The sequence below is a fragment of the Pleurodeles waltl genome, chromosome 6 (genome assembly GCF_031143425.1).
Source record: "Pleurodeles waltl isolate 20211129_DDA chromosome 6, aPleWal1.hap1.20221129, whole genome shotgun sequence".
Lineage (NCBI taxonomy): Eukaryota > Metazoa > Chordata > Amphibia > Caudata > Salamandridae > Pleurodeles > Pleurodeles waltl.
The window spans coordinates 1,529,761,385-1,529,782,490 of record NC_090445.1 but is presented as its reverse complement, the minus strand read 5'-3'; positions in this window follow the sequence as shown (position 1 = coordinate 1,529,782,490).

Sequence of the window (21,106 nt, the reverse complement as noted above, 5' to 3'; positions counted from 1 at the left end):
GACCTTGAGTTCAAAAGTGCGAATGTTGGAAAGGCAAATCATCCTACCATCCTTCTGAAGCAGGTATAAGGACCACCTAGGAATACGAGTTGTGTGGTATGAACCGATATTTTCTTTTAAAACGTTGTTATTAGCTACACATTTGAAGGTTGGGATTAGCATTAGGATTGGTGATTTATTACCGTTATTATGTTATTCTTCATTAAGGGTTGTTCCTTGTGTCAACCTAGTATACAGTGAGAAATACAATATGAATTGTTCATTTTGCACTTTTCCTTGTTTTATTTCTTCATTATAGAATTCGTCATTGACAGGCAGGTCTGGGAACTCACACTAGTAGGTAATGTGTGAGCAGTGGTAAAAACTGACACACAGAAGGATAATCTTATATGGCTGTAGATTATTAAAGGCCACAGCTGTCTCCATCCAGCACCTTTCCCCAGATCTGCATTCAGATTTCCCTCAAGGACGTTTAGGCAAGTAAGGTGCCATCATTCACTTTGCAAAAAATCACACACACCTGACGAAATATAGGCTCCTAGAAGTTCTCTGAGATTTACATCAAGTATGAGTATTTACATCAAGCATGAGTGTACCCATTCTTAGAGTCTCGGTTCAAAATCAGATTTCTCATACTATGTGTAGTTTACGGTATTTCTTCAAATGTCTTTTGGACCTTTTTCTGAAATGTGTTTCATGATAGCAGCTTGTGCAATTGTGCTGGTGGGTTTTATGCATTCCAGAACAGGACATATGTGCTAATGTAGTCTAAGGAGCGGAGGTAGGTGACTTCACCCCTCCACCACATGAAAGATGTTGCCAATCTCTATGAGGTGGCTGGAGACTACCGGAAGTTTAGGAGGTTTCAAGTCAGGCAGGTACCCCTAAGGGATGAGGTAAGTGAGATAAGTACCAAGTGGGTGCAAGGCAGATGTTAGAGTTACAAGACTAATCGGCCCCTGATGCTAACATAGACTGTCTGAGAGGACTGGGATCGATAATGACGAGTTGTAGTAAATTTGCAGATACACAATAATAGGGAATAGGCTAATGCATGAGTCAGAGTAGGATGTGGTGAGAGAAAGGAAGCATGCGGAGGATGGAAGGAGAGGGACATTTGAAAGTGAGAAGAAAAAAGGACAGGTGACAGATGGTTTAATGAAAGGTCCGTTTTTAACGATGGATTTAAGGAATGTAGAGAAAGTGTCTAAGACAGCATGCAGTTTAAGAATGCAAGAATGCAGAAAGAAACAACATTTTTTACCTGTGAAGAGTGTGCTAGATTAGGAATTTTTGATAGTTACTAGAATCAAGTAAAGCATCACTCTGCTGCCACGCTACCGCCAGAGCACCTATCCAGCCAGGGCCGTTGATCAGCTGAAGGAATGAAAGTGAAAAATAATGACTAGATGCGTATGTTGTGAAATATCAAGAGCTTTAGGTTGCACTCTTAGGAAGCAGAAACTTCAACATTATAACCGTGACAATGTAGATGGGAATGGATGTACAGCTTGAAAAGGAGATTCTGTAAATGATGGTGCTTGTTGCTTTATTCCAGAGCCATTTCCCTTCTGTCTGTCAGGCGTAAGTTGTCTTTGAAGGCCTATGGAAAAATCTTCCACTAATTTTACCAGAAGTTCTAATCAGTTAACAGGGGGTGACAGTGAAGCTAAGCTTTAATTAGACCCAAATCTCCAGGTGGGTCTTCCCTTCTATTGAATGTTCGGGTGACCCTCCTCGATTATAATTAATTGTACTCAATTATCTCCTGTACGGAGTCTAAGAAGAATTTAAACTGCCTTTGACTGGGGTATATTGTACAATTAAGGTGACTATGTGCCTGGCCCACTGCCGGCTGATCGTCAGCCATCTCCCTGTCTTATCTGACTTGGTGCTGTGCTCCACAAACCTATGTCTGGATCTTAGTAAGATGGCCACATCTGTCTAAGAGGGTCGTGAGGCACAATGTTTTTGATGACCAAATGGGAGAGAATGATTGACCAGTGTGTTGTAGGTGCCTTTAAAGCATTTATGGGGCAAAAATGCATTGGATTTCAGAAAGAAAAACATTGGACTCTCTTTCTGTGCCCTAACACAGCTGAAAGGAGAGCTTACAAAGGCTATTTATCATCACAAGGAAACAGGATAACATACATCTCTAAGAGAGGTTACACATCATTTATAATCATGTAAGCACCGCCATGGCCAAATTCAACAAAAGAGTGATACTGAACTTAATGACATGATTTCATGAAAAGGGACAGACAAAATATTTGCGCTGATAGACTGAGAAGAGGCAAAACATGCTTTATAAAGCAACATATATAGTTAAGAATAGTACATCTATACTTACCTAGAGTCCACAGTGGCAGTCGATATTCTACAGTCAATATTTGTGCAGGACGGTATTCAAAACTCAGTAATGCTAGAGAACACTAGTGGCACATACTGAAAGGGAAGCAATTCAAATATTTTGTTTTAGAAGTGTGTAGTATGCATTTTGGTACTACTTACTTTTGCCATCACAAAACCTTTCCTTTGAAAAAAACGTGCCACTTAATAACGGTATCACAGATTTTAGAACACCCAAATTAAACAAACAAAGCTCTTTCACATTTTAGAGTTAAAAAAAAATGTTATTTCGGATTTGTGGGCTTCACTGAGCATCAAGCAGGTTATCCTTAGCAGTGAGACCTGTGAAGCACTTGATAGCATCCAAGACCTAGGGACATATTTAGAGAGGCTTGTGCCGTAGTTGTGTCACTTTTAGTGATGCAGCGGCTGCACAAACCTCTCAACCATATCTGTGAGGCCACGCAAAGCCACTTTGTGTGGCTTTGAATGGCCTCATAGATATGGCATAAGGCAAGGAAGCCCAAATCACTTTGTGATTGCACCAGGGAGGCGTTCCATGGGCATTGCAGTGTATTTTCCCACACAACAAGCATAGATTTTGACACATCCCCAGATTTGCAAGAGCTTGTAAACCTGTGAATGAGACAAAACCTTTTGCCTCCCCAGGGGAGGTGCAATGAGGAGAAATATCTTAATTTCTCTTTGTTTTTCCTCTTTGTATGTGTGCTACATTCTGCATTGGCGCTAGTCACCCAAAACAGCGCAGTGCATTTGGAAGGTATAGGAATGTGCCGTATCGCATAGATACAGCACATTCCTGCCCTTTCTTTTGAAGTAGGGCAGTGCAGCAAAATTACTTGCTTCACGGTCCTGCACCTAATTCTCGTAAATTGTGCCCCTAATATTTTCCACTTCTCCGCTACCTTCCTTCTATTGCCACCCCTTGCTTGCGAGAGCTATAATGATCTACTGACACCTGAAAATAGAACAGCAATTTGTCTATACTAATAAGCTGTGTTGATGCTCCTCGCGGTAAATGGACTACCCTGATGGGAAACTGAGGATTGATAAAACAGCCTTTGAAATACTCTGCATGACATATGATGGTCCAAGCCTTGCTGTTTTTTAAGAGCCCCTGGCATTTCTATAACATCTAATTTATGAATTTTTAAGTATTTTGTCTTAGATTGACCACTGAGCCCATCAATGCTAGTCGCCTGGATAAGTCCAGTATGTGTGGTAGCTACTGTTGACAGCTAACATGGCACTCCTGCAGTCTTACCTGGATACATTTTGGCAGGTAGCAACATTTAAAGAGGGGGAATGCTTCGTAATTACAGGGACATGCAGATTTTGGTGCAGTAATCACCTAAACGCTCGTTATTCCCTATTAGTTAAAGTACACTGTTAACTGCGTGTGGTTCATTGCACCAGAGACATACTAAGGATTTTGGGGGCCCAAGGCCAAACATAGTTTGGGGGCCCCTGTTTTGAACAGTTTTGAATTTGTGATCCAATTTCAGCTCTTTAATGCCCTCTTTGGCCAGGTCACTGACTTTGCACCACCACACTGGTCCAAAATCTAAATGTGTTTACTTTTTAAATTCAGGGATAGTGCTGTGTATTTTCAATACTAACACAGTGGAAGCTCACTAATATTACTGCAAATAATCTCAGTGACATCCTCCTAATTTTCATATGTGAGGGCCTGCTTTGGAGTAAAAAAATTTTATGGATGTTGCGTGAAACCCAAATACAATATTTCTCTGCGAAAATGTCTGTAATAGACTCTCACACATCACCCACATTAAAAAGAAATTAAAGTTAAAATGTATGTAAAACTATCTGTTTGAGAATTATTCAAGGTCATTTGGGCAAGACTTTCTGCAGAACCGAGCTGGCTCTATCAAGGGGTCCCCTAAAAACCTGGGGCCCTGGGCCAGAGCCCACTTTGCCCGTGCCTTAAAACGTCTCTGGAGCGCACCTGGTAAATTCCAACCCAGTTGAGTCTGATTTTGTCATGGTTCTGATCAATATTGGCCCACACCCTGGCCTAAAGCCCACGTTTAGCAGGTGCAAGCTTAACATATAGAGTTAAACTACTTCCATATCGAATATATTCCTCTTCAGTGCCCACCCTTGAAGCACGGTGAGTTTTTCTCAATTTCCAACAATTAAGTCCATCACTGGAATGGAAAGAAATTGCTGGTAATTTTCTCTGAACATTGCACACCGGCCCCGTGGCACTTTCCCGACATTTCCCGGCCCTTCGAGACCAATTACCGGTTGCTGAAGCCAAGCACCAAGGCAGGGTTGCTAGGGGTGGGACATGGGGACCCGGGGCTCGATGCATCCCAGAGACACGCAAGGTGCAGACGGCATGGTTTAACACTTTGTGTGCCAAGGTATGTGTAAACATTGCGAGGATAGGATGCTCATGTCGTGCTTCGGTGAAGAAGAAATATGTCTACCTGTTCCCTACACATTGAAGAGAGGCCCCTTCGTGTCCCCAAAAGAGACAGAATGCTCTTTTACCTACACAACACAGAGAATGTTCTCTACGTCCCTTACACAAAGACGGAAAGCCCTTTTATATTCCTACAACAGGATAACGTGTATACTTACCTACTCAACTGCATTCTACCCCACAGTATAAATGTGTGCATGTAGTGCTTTTCCCAAAATGTCTATTGTAAATGTTTGCCTGGCCTGCCCTGCATCTCTCATCAACAATCAACATCCAACACGCATACCACACAAAAATATCCTTCTGTTTACTATCCAAAATGCCACGGACCGTTTGTATGTGGTTCTGTTGCCATGTACATCATCTATTGTTGGATTGTGACCTTACCCTTGAATTACAGGCAGTGAAAAGCGCAATAGGTGGTGTTGCACCTGACACAACACAACATTGCCGCCGGCTCTATTACGAGCCGGCGTCAATGTTGTGGTGTGTTTCCCGCTGGCCCAGCCCAGCAGGAAACTTGTAATAGGTACCGTGGAGGGACAGCTGCATACATGGTCATCCCGACGCGGAAATTTGGCTGGTGGCCTCTGCCGTCTGCCAAAGCCATAATGAGGGCCTTAGTGAGGTTCGCAGTGGGTCGGGGCAATGCTCCTCTGCCCTCATGAAGAAACTGCCGCTGTATAAGGGTAGAATGCTCTATTACACCCACTGCACTGAGGCACACAAATCCCTTTACACACCAATGCACAAGGACGTCCCTTTACGCCCTTCTCATAGAGGAACAAGCACTGGCAAAGCCAATAGGTCTCGTCTAGACACCACCGAACCCTTACTGTCAACGAGATACATTGTGAGTTGTTTCCGGTCAGGCAACCGATAAAAGTAAGACTTCCAGATAGGGCGCGTCAGGCCGAGGTCAAGCAAGTGACAAGTCTGTAAGTGATTGGAAAGTGAGTCCTCCTAGATACAGGTATCAACAACCACTGGCGTGAAGGTGTAAGCAGCCAGCAAATAGTCTAGCTGAGGCTGAGTGCCATGCACTGGTGACAGGCGCATGTAGGATATGTCAGATGGTGGTGGAGGCACCAAATGTCAACAAGGCAATATTAGCCCTCTTTGACTTCAGGTGTGCCAGGACCTGCTTTTGCTTGATGTAGTGAGTAAGGGTGTGGACATTTCAGGACAGGGCTGTCAAGGGTGCAGATGCCAATGAGGGGAAGGAAAAGGGGCAGGTCCAGGGGAATTCACGCAGGAGTGGGAGACCAGGTCAGGTACAGGAGGTGGTGGAAGGGGGTGGGAAAAGGGGGGTTATGGTTGGAGAGTGGCTAAGGTTCAGCCTTCTGCCTGGGGGTTGGCAACATGCGCCTCTGACATCGGATTCCATGCCATCCAGTCAGCCCTGGAACCCTCCAATTTCAGTCCGAATAGATTTTGTATCAGTGGTAAGTTCTGTGATCATGGCATCCATCAGTTCAAGTCTGTGGAATTCTGCCATGATTTCCTGCAAAATACAATCTATCTGGTTGACTTAACGGCCAGGCGGTTTTGGCGTGAGGGATTTGTAGTGGGCCACTGTCTCAGTAAAGAGTAGCTGACAAGATGCCTTCCCAGTGGCCATGGACAGCGGAAGGTGGGAATGACAGAATAAGGAACCCAGTGCATCTGGAACCCGTTCCAGAGGCCAGGGCCCGTGAGGTGACTGGGAACCAAGAAGATGACACTCTTGCACTGCTGGTCAAGTGGGGGCCGAAGGATGGCAGAACAGCCAGAAGAGACAAGGGAGGGTCCTCAACAACAAGAAGCCAGGTGTAGCAAGCCTTGTGTTGTGTATAAGGGCCAGATGTAGGTAAGTAACATTTTGCGACTTGCAAATTGCGAGACATACCGACTCGCAATTTGCAACTCGCAAAATTGCATGCAGGAAGGTGTCTCAGACACCTTCTGCGACTTGCTATGGGGTTGCAAAGACCCACCTCATGAATATTAATGAGGTGGGTCGCATTTTGCTACCCCATAGCGAGTCCATGCATGCACAGGGATGGTGGCCTGCTGGAGACAGCAGACCTCCATGTCTGTGACTGCTTTTTTAATAAAGCAGTTTTTTTTTCTTTTTGCAGCCCGTTTTCCTTAAAGGAAAACGAGTTGCAAAAAGAAAAAAACTTCCGAAACCATTTGGTTTCGTTTTTTTCAGAGTAGGCAGTGGTCCATTGTACCACTGCCTACTCTGAAAAAATATTATTTTCGGCATTCACAAAGGGGAAGGGGTCCCATGAGGACCCCTTCCCTTTTGCGAATGAGTTACCACCCACTTCAAGTGGGTGGTAACTGCGAGTAGGTTTGCGACCGAATTCGCGGTCACAAAGCAACTCAGCATGGCGATGCGGTCGCAAATAGGAAGGGAACACCCCTTCCTATTTGCGAGTCGCATCCTCAAATTGCGATTCGGAACCGACTCGCAATTTGAGGACGTGCATCGAGTTAGGCCTTTTGCATGTCGCAAACTGCGTTTTTTGCAGTTTGCGACATGCAAAAGGCTTCCTACATCTGGCCCTAAGAGTGTACCAAAGGTCGGGCCAGGCAGGTGAAGGTGGTCTGCACACTGCCTCCAGGGCCAGCAGGAGAGGGAGGACACTCAGCACAGTCAGTCATCCGGACCAGGACAGTATAGCTAGGCTGCCCGGGGGTGAATGCATCCGACATATGGGATAACAGAGTCCAGTTGGGGCCCTTGTTTAGTAAGAGGGAGCAGTCAAACAAAGCAGTGCAGGTCAGCCTAGAGCGCCATGGTCCTTTGCACAATCCATGTGAAGCCCTCCAAGGCAGGCAGGTAGGCCCCAGTCACCCATGCAGTCTCCTCTGGTCAGGCTCTGATCCACCCAAGGCCATGCGCCAACACTCACCAGAAAGGAGGGTGGCCCAAACTGGAAGCGGAGTGCAGGGTGTGGGAGCCCCAGTAATCCAGGCTGGGCCCCTGTGGCCGTGATGGACAGGAGGCCTGGAAGAGATGCAGCCTAATCTGATGCCTCTGTGGGCATGGGTGCCACCCAGGCACCGTGCTGTGATGGTTGGGGCCAGGGAAGCCCTAACAGTCCTGTACAGACCCCCACCTCAGCGAGCTGGAAGAGGCTCTGTAATGGTGCAACTGGGCCCATGGCCAATTGATCGCTGGGGTTGCAACAAGCCATAAAAATCCCCAACATGATGCAGGTGCCACACTGGCACCATACCAATAGTGGCAGCCCCTGGGGGCCAGGAATGTCACACTGCTGGGGGGAAGGGAGGAGGCCTAAGATCAGGCAACATACCATTTGGGCTGCCTCCCCATCCATAAAGACAGTCATGAGACCGCTCCCTCAGGATTCGTCCTCTTCATGGCCCTTCCAGATCCCACTTAGGGCATTAATATTATCAGTCCCCGGGGCATGAGGGCCATGGCCGGCGGGCCACTTGGGTCAGATGTTACCTAGAAGGAGGCCATAGGCTCTCCAGCGGGCCGCAATTGTGAGGATCTCCAGTCAGGCAGCCATAACTGTTGGTGGCCCAGCTCCACCCCAGACTGTCATTTTCCAGTGGCAGTACCTCCTGGCTCCCCACTGTAACCTTACACCACCAGCCCACCAGAGTGGGAGCCATCAGTGTATATACAGATCGTCCACCATATTTAGAGTAGATTGACCGATGTAGTTTTTTTCTGTTCATGACTCTAAGGAAACACTGACTGTCCTAAACCGAAAAAATAAAAAAATTACCCCCACACGCTGAAAGAAAACTCCCAGGGTGTTGTGGTGATTTATTATTTGTTTTTCTTAAAACAAAAAAGATTGATGAGCAGCTGTCTATAGCCCAGAGGCTGCTCACCAAACTGTCAGTGCTTCAAGTGGTCCTGCTCCTCTGAAGGCATAGTGGTATCTGCAGGACCGGTAGAGATCTCAGAGTATGGCTGACAGTAGTTTGAGACAAGCCCTCCATCGCCCTATCAGTCAGTGGGCCAGCCACCAAAGTTTAAATCAGGCCCTTAGGGGGTCATTCCAACTTTGACGGGCGGCAGAGGCCGCCCGCCAAAGTTCCCCCAACAGAATACCGCTACGCGGTCAGAAGACCGCCGCGGTTATTCTGTGTTTCCCGCTGGGCTGGCGGGCAACCGCCAGAAGGCCGCCCGCCAGCCCAGCGGGAAACCCGTTCCCACGAGGAAGCCGGCTCCGAATGGAGCCGGCGGAGTGGGAAGGGTGCGACGGGTGCAGTAGCACCCGTCGCGAATTTCAGTGTCTGCTAAGCAGACACTGAAATTCAAAGTGGGGCCCTCTTACGGGGGCCCCTGCAGTGCCCATGCCATTGGCATGGGCACTGCAGGGGCCCCCAGGGGCCCCACAACACCCCTCACCGCCATCCTGTTCCTGGCGGTCAAAACCGCCAGGAACAGGATGGCGGTGAGGGGGTCGGAATCCCCATGGCGGCGCAGCAAGCTGCGCCGCCATGGAGGATTCAGCAGGGCAGCGGAAAACCGGCGGGACACCGCCGGTTTTCCTGTTCTGACCGCGGCCATACCGCCGCGGTCAGAATGCCCTGCGGAGCACCGCCAGCCTGTTGGCGGTGCTCCCGCCGACGCACCCCCTTAGTCTCTTGTCTTGGAGCTCAAAAATCTCAAGCGGAACAAGCCTGGAGGACATATTTAGGAAAGATATACCGAAGCAGGATACTTTAAATGCAAGGGTAAGCTGAAAATTCTTTCAAGTTGCCACAAGCTCCGAGTTGGAGCAGCCTCTGAGGTCATGCCTTGGACAGATAGCCTTGGGGGATGAGTCCCAGTCCTCTGGAGGTCGAAAATTTGCCAAGTCCCAAACTGTTCTTCTTTTCAGAGCTGTTCCTCTTTGTCAGTTCTAAGGCTCTCAGGAACTCAGTGACAGTACTTAGGGTGCAGGGCCCAATCCAGACAGGGACACCACAGCCTCCTCTAAGAAATAGTCTTGAATGTATCCATCATTTTAGTCCTATGATGCAACTTCGGTAAAGGTTGAAGTTATTTTGAAGCATATCCTTTTCATAGTCATATGAGATGCGTGGATGCCTACAAAGAGATGTAAATGAAGTTTGAGAGGCGTTTTTACCAGGAAGACTTGAATACTCCTTATGCTTGTCTTGATGAAGACCCAAATTGATGTATAATTAGTACTCCTTTAAGGCACTGCAAAATGTTGACAGAATCTAAGATCACGCCTGTATTTAATTACCAATTGATCAAAGAGGAATTGTGGATACCACCCTGACTTATGAGACATTAAAACTATGATGTGATCAGGTTACCAACTCTATATTAGGAGTGTTTGCCATGTAGTGTTATTGTTTACGCACCACTATGCACTGCATAAGCACTCTTTGCACTTATCTTACACAGAGTGCCTTAATTATTTAAATTGTGGAATAAACTGATACAACAATACATATTTGTGATTTAAAATAATTTATTTTCTCATCCTTGTGTGTTCTTGTAATTGTTTATAAGAGGATTGCTTAATCCCACATGATGAATCAATAATATATACATAAGTGAATCCAGTCAAACCACCCATAGTGTTGTGCTGTGTTAAGTCTAGGTTCTGAGGAACACAGGGTCACTCCATAGTTTGTTACACTTGCACAGTCCAGTCAGAGCCCATGCAGGACCTATTCCCGTTGAGGCCACCAGCACAGTCCAGTCAGAGTCCACTTGTCACTGGTTGGTCTGCTTTACTTCAGACCGAGAGGGAACGAAGTGAAAGGAATGCAAAGAATGCAGCACTCTTAGTCTTAGTAATGAATTTATTAAGGCACTTCCCATTTTACACGAAGATAATAACGTGAGCAACACACATGCAACTCTTAAAATAATCACAGCAGTGGAAGAATAATAATCAAAGCAAATGCAATACATCAACAATTAATATAATATATATAGTAACTATGTATTCATGTATGCACACCACAAAGCTTGATATAAGAATTAAAAATGCATCACCTTGGGGCTTGACTCCAACATCATCCTTTGTCTGCCAACTTCAAGTTATGGAACTCTTGGCAAACGAGACAAAAGAGAACAACTCTAATGGGTTTACTCTCTGGACAATGCATCCATTCCCAAAGATAAGTTCCTTCTCTTCCAATTGCCAAGATTCCCCACTTTGTATACTTTAAACAAACTTAAGAGGAAGGTTCTTGAAATTACCCTCCCTTTGAGTAAGTTGTGAAATTTTAAATGTTGGCCGTACCAGGTCAGTGTTGAAAAAACACAATAGAGACTGGCCAGATCCCTCTGTGTATTTCCCAGACCGAGCTGTACACTGCTCTACCATAAATATTCTCAGCCTGGTACATCCATATCTGTATTCCTTCCCCATGTTATGTTCCCTTCCCTGGTGAGAAAAAGCAAAAACATGTTAACAGGCTGTGCATGGAAAAATACCTACACCACCAATGTGACGGCGTTTGAAGCTAAACTAAGCACAAAATGGTCAAGATGGAGTCCGTGGTTAAATACAGATAGCATTACACTGGTCCACTGGTGACTCGAAGAAAAGGCCTCTAGCATCTTTTGCTATCTCTGTAGACACTCAAGAGGTTAGCCAACTGACACGTGGAGTACACGTTTTAGTCCTAGATACAAATGGGAGTCAGTCCAGTCCTTTCAGGTCTCCAAGCAGATCACAGACAGCAAGCTTTGTATTCTTATTTTCTTCTGTGGGTGCAAATGGTGGTGGCACAATATGTGTTTCAGCCCACAATTGCCATTTACGTTTCCATGCCATTCGTACATTTCTTGCACCATATACTTTAACATTACTGGAAAGTTAAATATGCCATTTAGGAGCCTGGCCAATTCTGTCATGTTTTAGGGGTCAGGGCACATACACTGGTGACTGGACAGCAGAGCTCCAGTGTACAGATTTAAGTGGGGTGACCACACAAAAAGAAGCTGATTTTTAAATAAGGCTTTCCCACATCAGACAAATATGCATTTTGCCAATCACCTTTGTTGTTAATACTAATTCTTGCATTCCTTATTTGTGTGGTTATAATGACTCAGTAGAGATTTCCACCTGCACTTTTATTTGGAACTATAAAAGACAACACTTTTGTAATTTGTACCTGATGACTACAGTGTTGCATTCTGTGTGGAGCTGGTACAATACACCATGGATTCAAAGAGTTGGTGTTTGTCTTTAACTTTGTTTGTGTGTCCCTTTAGCACTGTATTCAGAGTACCGGGCTGGTCTTTCTCCTATTACTTCATCTTTGCTTTCGGTATCCTCCTGTGTTAGGGGCTCTCAGTGAAGAGGGCTTCTTGTCTACCCCAGTGTCACCAGTGGGTCCTTATGGCCAGTCCACTGTTAACACAAAGGCGTGGCTTCTAAATGCTGTTGCAAAGCTTATCCTTTTAATCAGTCTATCCCCAAAATTGCGGGTTGTCTTGCTGAAAACACAGTATTCTGAAGCCAACTGAGGAAAAATGGTGCATCCTAGAATACATCGTACATCCCAATCAAAGATGCCTTTTCCCCTTTAGGGTAAGAGGCTTGTGGAGTGTGAAATGAGTTGTTGGAGGGAGCACCCATTTGGCATAGGCCAGGAAGTCTCTTCTTGCCGTTGTTGTAAAGCATCCACCTCGTTGTAAGGGCGAGCCACAATCCAGGAATACTAACCATTCTGTTCCTTCAAACAAGTATGTCCGAAGAAGGGACTGTTGAAAACTAGTTCATTGAGGTACTTCTTGACTGAGGCACTCTGGCTAGAATGAAGCCTATTACTGACCACGAAATGCCATTAAAAAAAAACACCTACAAAACCTACAGAAAACTGGCAGCTCTCACACAGCACAACTTGCAACAGGTATTTCATGTGCTCCAACGAAAGTGCACCAATCTCCTGTACTGGGGAAGAGGAAGAGAATGGTTAGCATTGTTCTTTTCTCGTATCTTTTCAGATACATTAAACTGCTGCTGCTTGCAATTTATGAGGAGTAAGGTAGGTCTTAAACTATGGCATTGTGTTTTTTGGGGAGTTGAAATGTTTATCCATCAGTTAGGGATGCTCCCATCTGTGCATGAAAGACTGTTTCGTCCCCCTCCCTCATTGGACTCTTTAACCATTCTATTTTATTTGGCTCAACAGCTCTAGTATGCAAAGTGATGCTTGCTCATGGTAATGTATTAGACTGCCTTCTACGTATGTCATTTTGACATCACTCTTTATTGTGACACCACTCTGGGTAGTCACTATAAGTAATTATACAGTCATTGCCACTTTTGTGATTGTCTCTGTTGTGATCACTACGGTAACAATTGCCAAAGTCATTAGTAGCTATGGACTATTTTCATCCATTAGGAGTAGCTCTTGTTATAGAGCAAATTATCATAAAGGTAAGTATATATAGCTAAAGATAGATTTACTATTCAAAACTCCACATCTAGATACCTTGAAGATATATATGTACTCAAGATAAATAGATGTAGAGTTAGGAACATACTTATCATTAATACGTACCTTCATGATATTGGAGCAGTCTATATTCTGAATACAGTATTTTGGCTGCACAAATGTAAATTTCAGAATTGCAGTAGAATACCAATCACCCCAACTCACAAGAGGAGGTTATTACCAGCAATGTCATGAAACGATTTATCATGATAAAATACCTCCAAGTGACTAATGGCGTAACAACAACTGCACACTGACACAATGGAAATACTGAGAGCTATAAATAGCCACAACTCCTTATGAACTATCACTGAAAGAGCAATTTAAAGCTGTTTTGGATTTTCAATAATTTTATTTTCAAACATCTACATATCAGTTTTTCAAATTACATGGTTTTCTATTAAAGATGCACTTTGCATTTTGGGTTGACAGACTCATAGAAAGTGTAACTTTTTCTTGCAGAGTGATCTTCAAGATTGTTAGAGAAGACCCTCTGAATTAAGCACTCTGCTGGGCTGCATGCGGTGCTTTCAATGGGCCGGTACTGTCCAGTACTGAGTACCGGTACTTTTTTAGTTAGAGAGGGAGAGTATCTGCACTTCTCAAGAAAACCGTGATACTTTTCATTGGAGAGTACTGGCACTTCTCAGAAACAAGCAGATTCTCTGGTCCATTTTTCCATTTCAAGCACTGGCTGCATGCAGAGAGCTACGTCCAGGGTACTGGTGAGCTACCAGGAGCTTGCGAGCAACCCGTTGGTTTTCCATACTTTATCTCAACACATGCATACACTCTAATCTATTGCTGACCATTTCTCACTACCTGCCATACATCCCTATCTCACAGCATCTTTTACCAAATCTTCAAGTCTCACTAACATCTAACACCCTTGTCTCTAAGATCTTCCTCTGTCCTAGACACACCTCTTACCATGCCATCCTCACTTTCACTTTCACCCTCCTCTCTCACTGAAATGCTCCTCATAAATTAACATGCATAGCTTCCCCTCTTTAAGGCCTTCTTTTAGTAAAGCACACTTTATTTACTTATCATTCTAACACACATCCTCCCTTACACCGTGCCTTACCTTGCTTTCTGCCTACTTTCCCATCTCCTGTTTCTCACTATCAGTATCTCATTTATGCTGTCTTCAAATTAAACAGAAGCACACATAAAAGGATGAGTTTGTTTTTTACGCTCCCTATTACCAGTGCAAATTTTAAAAGATCATTTTTCAAACTTGTGAAAACTAAGGGGGTCATTCTGACCCTGGCGGCCGGTGACCGCCAGGGTCACCGACCACGGGAGCACCGCCAACAGGCTGGCGGTGCTCCCGAGGGCATTCTGACCGCGGCGGTTCAGCCGCGGCCAGAAAGGGTAAACCGGCGGTCTCCCGCCGGTTTACCACTGCCCTTGTGAATCCTCCATGGCTGCGGAGCGCGCTCCGCAGCCATGGGGATTCTGACACCCCCTACCGCCATCATGTTCCTGGCGGGTCTCCCGCCAGGAACAGGATGGCAGTAGGGGGTGCCGCGGGGCCCCTGGGGGCCCCTGCAGTGCCCATGCCCATGGCATGGGCACTGCAGGGGCCCCCGTAAGAGGGCCCCGCAAAGTATTTCAGTGTCTGCAATGCAGACACTGAAATACGCGACGGGTGCAAACTGCACCCGTCGCACCCCTGCAACTACGCCGGCTCAATTCTGAGCCGGCGTCCTCGTTGCAGGGGCATTTCCTCTGGGCCGGCGGGCGCTCTTTTGGAGAGCGCCCGCCGGCCCAGAGGAAATGTCTGAATGGCCGCCGCGGTCTTTTGACCGCGGTGCGGTCATTCAGCGGCGGTACCTTGGCGGACGGCCTCCGCCGTCCGCCAAGGTCAAAATGACCCCCTAAGTGTTGTTCCACAATTCGGCAATATCGACATAGAATATCTGGTCATGCAGTCTGTAGAGAAAATCCTGTGCAGGATTAGAGACTTAAAACAAAGCAGTGATTATTTCAAAAAGAATTATGAATATTAAGTTGTGAAAAGGAACAAAATAAAGGTTTGGTGCAGTATACAAATTGCGGGCCATGTGCTGATTCTTTGATATTCTAGATAATGAGGAGAAACAGGAACTTAGTAGATCGCTGTTATTTGGAGCAGTCCAGCCACCTCTGAGTAACTATGTTCAAGTTGGAGACAGGTGCCAATCTCTTTGAAAAGAGTTTAAATGCGCACACACCAAGCACTGTCCAGTCTTAGCTCCGATATGGCACCTGTCCAAAATCCTGAAGGCCTCCACTGTCTCCAAGGGATTATTTGAATTCTTTCCAGCACGGTAACATTCGTCACTTCAAAGGGAATGACCTTGCTGGGTCCAGCAAAGACAGAGAATTGTCTTTCAGTTTTTGTAAGTCGGTGTAGAAATGCCCAGTGTATGCAGGTAGTTCCTTAATACATAGCCTTGCACAAATGTGTGTGAGGGAGAGTAGAGAAGTGCATTGCTACAGAGCCCCTTCCCTGTTCTACTTTCCATCAGACACCAAGGTCCAGCGTTGTTGAGAAAGGAGGACTTGCTTACAGCCCAGGAGGACCATGGCACATAAGTGGAGACCTGGCCACTCCTGTCTACAGAGGTAGTAAAGCTGTGTAGGGTATAACATTCAGTGCAAAGAAACAAGAACTAAGAGGCTTGATTCATTTGTAAAACTTCACATCAATGTCACAAGGGCAGAAAAATCCTGCTATCTCTACACTAGAATGTTCATTCACACCCTCTTCCGAAGGGCATAATGTCCTATAATGTCCCTCACACTTGTGCAAACTGTACTTTCACGTCCCCTACATAAGCGCAAGATGTGCATTCACTTATGTAGAAAATGATGTATCACACATATATTAGGCCCCGACGGGCACGCCAGCTGAGCAAAATGTCCTATCCACGTTGCTTAAATAAGGGCGGGTTTTCACCTTCACTTGAGCTAGTCTTCTGTGTTTCATCACACAGTCTACCAAGGGGTAAATTGCCGTCTCACGCTGGCTTCTTGTGGGAAGTAGGCGATTCATACCCTGCACACAATGTCAGAATGCACCTTCACGTTCCATATATTGGGGAACATTGACACCCCACACCTGTTTACAATAGGGCACAGTGTACCTACACAAGGGCAGAAAGCACGTTCATGTCACCTACACAAGGGACAATCCTTCACACACTCGGCACAAGGAAGAAACCACATTCCACACTCTCTACACAAGTGCAGAGTTCTCGTTCACACACTATGCCCTATTATCACATTTCATATAGACAGAAACTCTGCCACTGAGCTCTGCTCTCGAAGAGGACACATCTTCACTCGTTCTACACGGGTCCAGCATGTCCATCCAAAAGCCCTAGTTAGCAACTCAGTATCCCTTTACGCATTTTACACAAGAGCAGCATAAACAAGGGGAGAAAGTCCATTCAACCCCCCACGTTGGTAAAATTTTCGTGTACAAGATATACAAAAGTTCAGAATCATGTATCACCCCTGAACACAGGCAGAATGCACTAGAACAAGTCACGCCTTAGCTAAGGTCAGGGTGCCCATATCCCCGTCTCACTCACAAGAGCAGGACAGCCTAGGACAGAGTGTCCCTTTACACTCCTTCCATAATGACAGAGGGCCTATTTACACTCGCTACACAAAGACATAGAGCCCTTTCACACTCCTCATATAAAGACAGAGTTTACACTCCCTATAAACGGAAAGCGCAACTGTTCACACTACAGGGACAGAGTGTCTGTTTACATCCATTTACTAACCAGGGACAGTGCATCAGTTAATGCCCCCTAAATAAGAACAGAGTGGCCATTCATACTTGCAATGCAAGACGGAAACACATTGCCTTTTGAAATTGAGGTTTAATACTGTCTCTGATCCTCATCTGGCATGTGGGAATGATTTAGGTAAATGTAGGGGTGTCCAGATTTTAGGGTACACGGCTTTGCTCCTTCCCTACAGAAGGACACATAATCATTCCCACTCGCTACACGATGACAGAGTGCCAATGCACACGTCCTATACAAGAAAACAGTGCCCTTTCACACTCACATCATAAGGAAAGAACACTCATTCACACTTCCTAAATGCTAGGGTGTCCATTCAGCTTCACCACACAAGGACAGAGTGCCCATCCACACTCCCTGAACAAGGACAGAGTGTCCATCCACACTCCCTATACCACAATCATATTCACAAAGTATTTACAGAGTTTTTTCAATGGATGCCTAGCCTTAAGAGTACGCTAATACATCCACATTCCCGAAACTGACTAAAAAACAGTTCATTCCTGCGTACCCAATGTTGGTGGTTGTGAATAAGATCACAACTGTTTTCTAGTACACCAAACCCTGCCCCTTCTTACGCTATGAATCCCAGGGGTAGGATCTCCATCAGGGTTTTCTCCTACCTTTCCAAACTGGATTGCTGTGGAGGGGGCCCACCTGCCCGCTAGGATACCTACCTCGGGCGCCCCCGCCACCCTCAGACTCCACCCCCCCAAGGGCGAGTGCTCGCTTCAGACCTTCTGGGCCTGTGCGGGTGGTTGGCCCTAAGGGCCAGATGCCAGAGACAGCTCACAACCCCTGCACCCCTGTATGTCGTCCGCACTTCCCAGCCAGCACCCCTTGGAGGGTCCAATTAGCTTGCCACCCAGTTTCTGTAATAAAAAAGGTACCCATTTGTATTCCCTGTCATGATCTCACCCCGCCACAGGTCCACATCGTTGACCGACGATGTGGCCTCCGCCCCCCCAGCAGAGGTCAAGTATGCTGACATAGCCAGGCGAATACATTCTCCAAAAACATTTCATAGCCGACTCCCGAAAGATGGACTCCATCCTGCAAGAAAAAACAGTCTCCTTTAATACAGCCATGCGAGACCACAGCTAACCTTGGAGTCCGAAACAACTTGGCCAATTTGCTATTGATTCTCTTCACTGAGTCATTGAGGGCTTTAACTGACAGCCTGCCTGTTAGAAATGGGGTCTTTGGTTGGCAGTCAGGTTACCCCCGTCCAAGCAAGGACCCTCATTCTAGTCAGGGTAAGTCACACACAATCCAAATTATCCTGTGCCCATCCTCAGGTAGCTTGGCACTGAGCAGTCAGGCTTAACTTAGAAGGCAATGTGTAAGGTATTTGTGCAATAAATCATACAATAACACTATATAGCACCACAAAAATACCCCACACAGTGTTTAAAAAAATATATATTTATCTGGATATTTGCAAGTCAAAACGATAAAAGATGCAATAAGAAGTTGTAGAGATATCGCTGAAAAGTGATATGAAGTGTCTTAAGTCTTTAAAAAGCAACCAAAGTCTCTTTCAAGCACAAAGTACCTGGTTTGAAGTGAAAAATTTCCGCAGAGGGCCACAGAGGAGGAGATGCTTGGAAAATGGTGTGTGTGTCGGTTTTGCCCCTTCACACACGGACTTGCGTCGTTATTTTTCACGCGGGGAAGATGTTGCATTGATTTCCGGCGCGCGGACAATCTCCTCTGTGGGTCGCGGGGTTTTCAGACGCCCCGGGGTCTGTGCCTGGAATCCTGGGCTTGTTGTCCAGCTGTGCGTCGTTCCGCTGGGTTGTGCGTGGAATTTTCTCCCTCACGGCAGGCGGCGCGTCAATTTCCTCTCTGGAAGTCAGGCGGCGTTGTCCAGGTGGCCCGTGCGTCGAAGTTCCCGTCACACCGCAGGCGCCGCGTCGATCTTTTCCTTGCGAAGTCGAGCGGCGTCGTCCCGGGTCGGCGTGCGGGGAATTTTTCACCACGGAGCAAGCTGTGTGTCGAATTTTTCGCCGCACAAGGAGTCCAGTTGAAAGAAAGAAGTCTTTTTGGTCCTGAGATTTCAGGGAACAGGAGGCAAGCTCTATCCAAGCCCTTGGAGAGCACTTCTGCAGCAAGGCAAGAGTTCAGCAAGGCAGCAGGCCAACAGCAAGGCAGCAGTCCTCTGGAGAAAGCAGTCAGGTGAGTCCTTTGGGCAGCCAGGCAGTTCTTCTTGGCAGGATGCAGGTTCTGGTTCAGGTTTCTTCTCCAGCAAGTGTCTGAGGTGGTAGGGCAGAGGCCCTGTTTTATACCCAAATGTGCCTTTTAAGTGGGGGAGACTTCAAAGAGAGGCTTAGAAGTGCACCAGGTCCCCTTTCAGTTCAATCCTGTCTGCCAGGGTCCCAATAGGGGGTGTGGCAGTCCTTTGAGTGAGAGCAGGCCCTCCACCCTCCCAGCCCAGGAAGACCCATTCAAAATGCAGATGTATGCAAGTGAGGCCGAGTACCCTGTGTTTGGGGTGTGTCTGAGTGAATGCACAAGGAGCTGTCAACTAGACCCAGCCAGACGTGGATTGTAAGGCACAGAAAGATTTAAGTGCAAAGAAATGCTCACTTTCTAAAAGTGGTATTTCTGGAACAGTAATATTAAATCCAACTTCACCAGTCAGCAGGATTTTGCATTACCAATCTGGCCATACTAAATATGACCTTCCTACTCCTTTCAGATTAGCAGCTACCACTTCAATAATGTATGAGGGCAGCCCTAATGAACGGAGCAGGCCTCACAGTAGTGTAAAAACGAATTTAGGAGTTTTACACTACCAGGACATGTAAACTACACAGGTACATGTCCTGCCTTTCACCCACACAGCACCCTTCCCTAGGGGTTACCTAGGGCACCCATTAGAGGTGAAACTGAACACACAGGCCTTGCAATGGCAGTCCTGAGACAAGGTAAAAGTGCTACTTAAGTGGGTGGCACAACCAGTGCTGCAGGCCCACTAGTAGCATTTAATCTACAGGCCCTAGGCACATATAGTGCACATTACTAGGGGCGTATAAGTAAATTAAATAGTCCAATTGGGTATGATCCAAAGTTACCATGTTCAAAGGGAGAGAGCATATGCACTTTATCACTGGTTAGCAGTGGTAAAGTGCGCAGAGTCTAAAAGCCAGCAAAAACAGTGTCCAAAAAGTGGAGGGAGGCAGGCAAAAACTTAGGGGTGACTACCCTAAGGCATGTCAGGTCTAACACTGCCCCTCCACAGACTACAAGGGATCATGTTCGACCAAGCAAGGACCACCTGAGGGAATACTTTGGCCAACCATCCAATTTCCAATATTACCAGCTCAAATAGCCGACGGTGCCCCAGAGAAACCAGATCATTACCCCCAAGATGCAGCACAATGACGTCCAGCACATTGATTAGATCCAGCAGGACCCAGGAAAAGGAAATCATCCAAGTAGTGCAGAACCCATCTGTGCCATGTCCTGTCCCTAAACACCCACTCCAAAAAGGTACTAAACTTCTTGAAATAAGAACATGACACAGAGCAGCCCATAGGCATACACCTATCAAAGTAATACTTTCCTTCCCACTGGAAAACCAATAGATGGAAGTCATTGGGATGCACCGTAACAACTGAAATGCGGATTTGATGTCAGACTTCGCCATCAAAGCCCCAGGCCCCAGCTCCTGTAGCATTTAAATTTCCTGATCCAAAGAAGCATATTTAACAGAACACAATTACCCCTAATGGCCTCATTCACCGATTGCCCCTTTGGAGCGGACAAATTGTGAATCAATCTGAACATCCCTGGTTCTTTCTTGGGAACTACCCCTAAAGGATAGCAAACAACGCCCTGCATGGGAATTTCATCAAAGGGTCCTGCTACCGGCCCCAAATCCAGTTCCTTTTTTATTTTTGCCCCTGCCCCCCCAGGGATAGAGCGCAGAGACAGCTGATTCTTGCAATGGGTTGAGCCATCATAGTCTTGAGCTGGTATTCTGAAATCGTCTTTAAAGCCCAAATACAACACCTGCGGAGCT